The sequence below is a fragment of the Tribolium madens genome, unplaced genomic scaffold (assembly GCF_015345945.1).
Source record: "Tribolium madens isolate multiple individuals breed KSU strain unplaced genomic scaffold, Tmad_KSU_1.1 Scaffold_71;HRSCAF=194;Tcas5.2_LG6, whole genome shotgun sequence".
NCBI classification, from domain to species: Eukaryota; Metazoa; Arthropoda; class Insecta; order Coleoptera; family Tenebrionidae; genus Tribolium; species Tribolium madens.
Window position 1 is genome coordinate 351,186 of NW_025401041.1, and position 8,245 is coordinate 359,430.

The following is an 8,245-nucleotide window of genomic DNA, read 5'->3' on the forward strand; positions in this document are numbered from 1 at the left end:
TTTCAGAAAAAATGACTTTATTGTTATTTATAAAAATTCAACTGTTACCAAAAAAAAAAAAAAAATAAAAAAAATAGCCAACTTGAATGTTGTTAAACGAGCCTCTTGGAGACGACCGGTAACAGGCTCGTTCATCAATAAAAATGCAAAAGAAAAAAAATCACAGGACTTTTCGTTGTGGTGCAGGTCGTAGCCGGTCCATGTGACACTTTCTTTGTTGTCCATCTACCTCTAACCAATAAATGTGAGATGTGCCGATTCTTTGTTGCACTGTGTAAGGGCCTGTCCATTTTCGAGCGAACTGGTAACCTGAGGTCTCTATGGCACGCACCAACACTTTATCTCCATGCTGGTACTCGCGAGGTACTGAACCATCGACTTTTCGACGTCGTTCTTCTAAGTAAAGTCCTTGGCGCTCTATTGCTTGTGGTTCTCGTTCTTCTAGGGGTTGGATCTCTTCACTGGCTCCTGGTGTGTCCCAGTCTTACGGAAATGGAAGATCTCTCCCAAAAAGAAGTTCAGCAGGCGATGCTCCAGTAGCAGCGTTACACCTTCCAACAGTTTTGATGTTTGTTGTGAAAGGATATTTTGCTGAGCGCCACTGGGAGCTTGGATGATGACCCCTCTCCCAGTAGAGATGTCTGTTATGGTGGCTGTAGGGTTTAATCTTGGAAATAAGAAAGGCCGTAATCGGTCGTCGCACCCTGGACGGTCGCGGCCCCCTTTTCGTTTCCCGATTGTTTTTCTTTTAATATGGGACAATTCATATGGAAATGTCCTTGAGGACAATAACGACATTGTGGAAGATTTTTTTGAGGCTGTGTTGCATTTTTTTGCACTAGCAGTGAAATTAGCTGGAGATGAGCGGAGTAAATTGCTTTCTAAAGCTACACAGCCTGTAATTAATTCCTCAATAGTAGCTATTCTTCCAAAAACACAGTATATGGAGATTTCAGGATGTATTAGTGTTCGACACAATCGTATCAGGTCTTTCTCTGGTGGCTCTGGATGAACATGGCGAGCCAAAGTCTGCTTCCGGCGATTAAATTCTTCTACGGTTTCATAACTGTTTGTTTCTTCGACCACAGATCAGCACGTCAGCAAACAAATCTTTCGTCGCTGTCCCAGTGACGGAAAAATGACGATTTAAATTCGCCGTAATAACTCGGCGTACAAGCCAATCGCTGCCACCAGGCAGCGGCGCCTTCTCTCAGTTGTAATGGAATTTTCTGAAGTCGTTCCGTGTCATCTGTTATAATTATTTCACATTCATTGACAAATGTCAACGGGTTTTCATGGTCCTTTCCGAAAAACTCCGGTAGTATCTCCACTGTGTCTCAATTGCGTAGTACTCTTATAATTTCACGGAGGGTACCAGAGCTCACTGATTTATGACCTGATTGCGGTGATGATGGAGTTGTCGAATATGTTCTATTTCTTTTCGTTCCCATTGTCTCTGTAACACTATATTCTCAGGAGGACGACGCAATAGCAATTGTTAATAGTTTAGCCCCACGTTGGAAGACGAATAAATAAAAGAAATGTTGAAGATTTTCAGAAAAAATGACTTTTTTGTTATTTATAAAAATTCAACTGCTACCAAAAAAAAAAATAAAAAAATAGCCAACTTGAATGTTGTTGAACGACCCTCTTGGAGACGACCGGTAACAGTACCTACCATAATTTATAACACCAATTGTTTCTAAATTTTGTAGCAGACATGTTCAAACAATTGTGAAAAATCTAAATATTCAAACAAAAAAAAAAAGGAAATTCTTATGTAAAGGAAATGCTGAAACTGCTTTGTGCAGCATCTTTCAATTATTATTGATAAATAGTTAGATTTTATCACGTATCGTAACATCGACACATCCGGTGCAATGTCTCGAGCGGTCATGACACATCAATTGCTGACTGGTTCAACCGAAATATTAAATAATTAAATAATTACAAAATAAAAAAATAAAAAATTAAATATTAAATAATTAAATTATTGTAAAACAGTAGTTGTAAGTTAATAACCATATTGAAGAGTTCGAATGTAAAAAGAGCAATTAATAAATCTAATGTTAGTCAAAAATGAAGAGTTTTAATTCCTGACACCACTGAACATTATATGATAACACTATTATAGATAAATATTTATTTATTGGTTTATTTCATCGAATGTGGTATTAATAGTAAGTACTTACTGTTACCACACTTTTGGTTAGTTACCTACTTAGGTTCATCATTAATTTTTAATTTAAACCTGGACAAGGATTTTTTTTGAAATTTTAAATGTTAATTGAATTAGGCAACCGACCATGCACCGTATGTCAGCGCCCTCAAACGTCAAAATAATTGCCACGCGCGAGGCCGGCAATTTTCATCACCAAATGTGGCGGGTGTTTAAGACTCTTTGATAAAAGTTAAATTCTTTTACGGTCCGAGCGGGTTTCGCCACAAGAAGAATACATTTGTTTGAGGTAGGTTCTCCAGCGTTATTTTGTGGAGCCAATTACTTTGGAAAGATGAAGGATTTAAGCAGTCAGAAATCCAAGTAATTAAATTAACGATAACAATTTATTAAAGAAATTAAAGTTTAGAAAATATTATAAAATAAAACTAAATAAAATAAAAGATCAATTAAAATAAAAGAGTAAACATTTTACTATTCCGTTCATGTTAATGTTTAAATTCACCAAATTAAAGAAACTACTGATTAACATAAAGTAATAGTTTAGTGTCAAACAACCAACTTAATTCAATTCCTACCAGCTACGTCCAATACAAGTTAACTTGTTCTTATTGAATAAGCTTTTAATTAACATTAAATAACATTGAGTGAATTAACCATTATTACTAAATTCGAATACAAGAGGAGAAATCGTTCAAGAAAAGGACCAGTCATTTAACAGCCCGAAACCCCGTGGTTTCGAAGTAAATCTCGTATTACCCGATTACACGTCCAGTCCATCCCAACTCTCATAAATCTTATCATCGGTTGTTGTTATTTAAATTGAAACACGAGTCGACCCATCATAAGTTAAACTTTGAAAAATTACAAATCTTGTCATCGTCGGAGCAAGGAGAAATTAAACAGAATAAAACTCACAGTTTATCATCTGGGCAAATTTTGGAATCAGCAAACAGTTGAGATCAGCCAGGTAGTGGAAACAGCACTTAGTCGGAATTGTCACAAAGGGCACTTCTTCACACACTTCGACACACCATCGAACAGCACGACACCACGAACAAGATTGAATTGAATTCTCTTAATTTTCTGGGTGATATTTATATGGAGGGCCCCATGCCCATGTGTGATGCAGGTGCCCTTTTTAGATAAATTTGATGTGTGTGTCTGTTTTCTTGGGATTTTAAAATTAATGTGTCTCTTCCCTTATCGTGACCATATAATGTGTCGCTGATGACACACTTATCCTGCATCTGCCCTTTATCTCCCTATTTTTAAGAATTTTGTTCTAATTTTAGTAAGTATTGACGTATCTCGACTAATTTATGATTTCCTTAATGATTTTAGCAAAGTGTTCGTGATTTTGGCCCACCACACAAATTTTAAAAACAAATTGTTTAACAGAGGAATGAATCTATTTGAAATTTGTAGAAAACTTTGTAAAAAGGTCTCGAAAAACACACTGAATTACTTTAGTATATTGAAATCTCTGTATTATTCAAGATTTTTTGAATTTTCAGTTCTAAGTAAGAAGAAATGGATCCAGGACCTTCAGGAAAAGCGGGTTGTGAGTACACAAATTCCTGTTCAACTTGTTCTTTAAAAGTTGATACATTTTTTTTCATCATGGCGGACCAACAAAGCCAGTTGAATTTAAAAACTCCATAATTTTTTTAATATTTTTTTATAAATCATAAATTGCTTGTCAAAGCACTGTTAGAGCAACATAAGATAACTTGGATTGCAAATGCAAATCGTAATTAAAATTAAATCAACATGTAAATGAAATTTGTTTTTTGGGTTGCATCGCCCGAACATCGTGCTCATTATCTTATCTGAATCACTCTGCATTATTAGATCTACAATTAGCGGATTATGTACTCGTGTGTGATAAACATGTCCCCAAAGAATATTCTATTACAACCTACAACTGAAAAACGACGAAAATTAGTTTCAGAAACTATTCCAACCATATTGGTTTATTGTTTTCTTTATTGATTTCTTCTTACATTGTGCTTTTTAATTCATTACTACAAAATTTTAGTTTAATACTGAAGAAAAAATAACTAATATAGAGTATTGTAATATTGGGTAATTGAGGGTATATGTGGTCGATGGACTTCGAGCCGAACAGGTGATGCAAGGCAAACACTTTTTGGAATTGCAAGTTCCTGTGTGGTATCGAGGGGTTAAAGACGAGACAATACGATTGACGATAAGATCCGGGGTGTAAGTTTGTGAGACCGGCTACTGGACTCCGCAACTGTACTCTGTGGATAAGGTACTGTAATAAATGTAGAATAGCGTAGAACGTACCGTTTCAATCACAACCCTTGACCCCTTAAACGCTTCGAATGAGAAGCTGGTGGAACCCCCACAAGTCCAGCAACCATACAGTATAATGCTCACAATACGATTAAATTTTCAGCTAGCATTTAAACCTCTCAGTCAATGAATGAAATTAACAATATAATTTACACAAATAAATGACTTACAAGAAAATTCAACTGCAAATTCGATACAGTCGTATAAAGCAAGAATTGATGACTGCAAAAGAATAAAAATTTTAAATAGAAGAGGACGCAGAATGGAAAATATTAAAAAGTATTAAGGAACAAGCGGGTCGAATGAACCCCCGCGCATGGAGATTTTGTTCGCCGAAAGGCTGCAGATTTCCTCCTAGAACCTTAATTTAAAAATTACCGTACAAAACCACCTTACAAAAATATTTGGCAAGAGACAACAATCACTTGATCAAAAATCGCTTAACATCAGAAATTGAAAATATAACAACTCCTGAAAGAACTTGTTCATTAATGGTTGATGACATGGCTGTGCGAGAAACCGTTTCATATTCTAAATTAGAAGATCGGGATTGGGTTAGCAAATATTTGCTCGTCCAGTGTTGAAATTGGAAGAAGTCCTGTAGTCGCTAACCAGTTACTTAGATTTGTCATTCAGGGATTGTCAATTAAATACGTAATTCCAACCAGTTATTACTTTCATAGGAAACTGTGCAGCAGTGACTTATTTAAGCTGACCATGTGGGTTCTACAGCTTCTGACAGAATGTGGATTTAAGGTTGTAAGGATTGTGACAGACAATCGCAAATGTCATGTTGGCCTTTTCAAGCACTTCGGTAGTGGAAGACTTGAGAATGTGATTGCACATCCTTACAACCCAGGGCTCAAACTTTTTGTGAGCTTTAATCCATGCCATGCCATCAAAAATGCAAGAAACGTGTTAAATAGTCACGATATGGCATCGTCAGAAGGTATTATTACGTTTGGATATCTTAAAGAACTAGCCGCAGTACAGAACAACTTGATTGTAAAACCTGTGAAACATCTCACACCGTCAAATTTCGAAAAAATAAAGGTGAATCTGGCTGTGCAAGTGTTTTCTCCAAAAGTGACTGCAGCTCTTAGGTACTCAGAGCATCATGGCGGTGATCAATTCAAAAATTGCGGTGCCATGGAATACGTGCAAATATTTTCAAATTCATGATGTCAGTAATAAAAAGCAACGTATTGAACAAAAACACCCCAACACCGCTCCTTACACTACATCTGAAGATGAACGGTTAAATAATTACATTTCCAATTACATCGCTAATATTCAATCAAGCTCTGCAGAAGCAGGTTTGGCTGGACTATCGAAAGAAACAGCGGAAGTACTAATATTTACAGCAATAAGTACAACTCCATGTGTGAAACACCTAATAAGTTTTAATTCGGACGCTGTCGAATCGATTTTTTTAAATGTTTGGCTTCACGGAGGTTCAAACGACTGACTGCAGAACAGCTGGGTAACTCCGCCTACAGTGTGGCCGGGTGGATCGAGTAGCTCGACCATGCTGTTGCCGGTCCCAAGCCCGGATAAAGGAGGAGGGTTCCTGGGCGCCCATGAGCCCGGGGTAAAATGACCTTTGGGAAATATCAAGCAAAATGACACAAATCATGATTAAGAAATGCAAGATTTGCTCGCAACAAACTTCACACAGATAAGAATGTGAGAAATACAGAGTACGAAACTGTAGTACAGAAACAGGTATGAAGGAAAAAATCACCCGAGACATAGAAACACAAACCAGGAAAGAGACACAGACGAAAAAGCTGCATACGAGAAGCTTTAAAAAGGGATGTAGATGATGAACACATTCGAGAAATTTTGCAATATAAATGGAATAAAGAGTGGTTCAGCAAGTGCCAGATGAGCTACGGAGAAAACCTTAGTGAAGGAGATCTGTTGATAATAATCAACAAAGAGAACAGCAGCAACCAAAGGAGTACTCGTCGGAGGAGAGATTTCAACGCTAAATCTTACCTATGGGGCTCGCAAAAAGAAGACGACAAAGGAATAATGATGTCGGAATGGATAGCAGAGAACAGACTCATCGTCCTGAATGACGGCAAAATAGCTACCTTTCAGAGAAACAAAAGCGAGCCATTTATAGACGTAACTCTAGCCAAACGTCGCAGGTAGATTAGTAAAATGGATGGTGTCTGAGGAAGAGAATTTAAGCTATCATCGAAATATAGAAATGAAATTCATGGAGGGCCCCTGTAAGAAACAGAAAACTGATACGGAACTCAGTCAAGTAGGCTGGAAATTTAGCACCGCTAAAATAGAAAAGTGCATCAAAGTGCTGAAAGAGAAAGTAAAAGACATACCATATGAAATAGACACAGAACCGGAAAATTTTCTAAACTTAATGAAAGAAACATGTAATGAAGTACTCGGACAGAAAAAAGATAATTTGAACAGCAGGAAGCGGGTGAACTGGTGAAGAGAAGACATTAGTATCAAAATAAATAAGGAAAGACTGCTAATACATAATAAATCCAAAGACAAGGGAGAAGCGAGGAAGTACACTATGGAAAGGTGGCAAGAGAGATGGGATAACAGTAAAAACGGCAGGTGGACCTATAAACTTATACCAAATGTTGTCGAGTGGTATGAAAAGAAACATGTAGAAGCAAACTACCACATGACACAGATACTGAGTGGTCACGGCTGCTTTCAAAGCTACCTACATAGTATAACGAAGCGTTTGGGATTTTCCACTATACGTCATCGGCGTGCGCGTTCATGGGTATCCCCACCGAATTCGACCGTGTTTGTTTACCTCCGAAGCGGATAAAAGGCGAGCGCGACCTACAATCCGACACTTACTTACCGCTCGAGGTCCGCCCCAGGTGTTGCTGCGAAATATCACCAGCACACCATCCCCGAAAACGCTGCGAAATACTACCGGCGTTCCCCTTTCCGAATATTCCGACGCTGCGAAATATTGCCAGCGTATCCTTACCGTTCCGATCCCGCGGCTGCTGCGAAATAATACCAGCAGGCCATCTCCAACCGAAACCACGTGGACCGCAGCGAAATAGTACCGGCGGCACCTCCGACGAATTGTAAATAGTTGTGTGTATTTAGGAATATTAAATAAGTTTTAGTTTGAGTTTGTGTAAATTTATTTTATTGTTAATTAAAATACATTTTTATTTAATCCGACTTTCCCTATTAAGTCCCCAAGTCCCCGACGAACCCTACAGTCGACCGAGTACCCGGAAAAGAAAGCATTGCAATAGAATAAAGAAAAGTGATTCGGAAGATTGTGTATACTGCGGCGGCAGGGACGAAGTAGAACACACTCTATTAAAATGCCCACGATGGCACAAAATAAGGTACGAAACGGAAAAGCTACTAGGGATGAATATTACAATAAATAACCTGATACCAACTATGCTAGAAGATGAAAATAAATGGAAGATGATAAACAAAGCCATGCATGAAATAATGCATACAAAATGCGCCGAAGAAAGGGAAAGAGAAAAAGAAAGGAAATTAAAGTAGCCAAGAGCGGGTGAGACATAGGCAGTATATCCGGATGACATACCATATTGGCAGTTCCTGGGTAGTACTGATAGCCACAGGAGGGGTTTTAGTGGGTAAGACCGTCCCGTACACCACGACGGAGTCCCACACTCCCCTACGCGTCGAACCTTGCGTAGGGGGTGCATAAAGCATTTGCCCTCCACAAAAAAAAAGAGCAGTTGGGTATAAGAA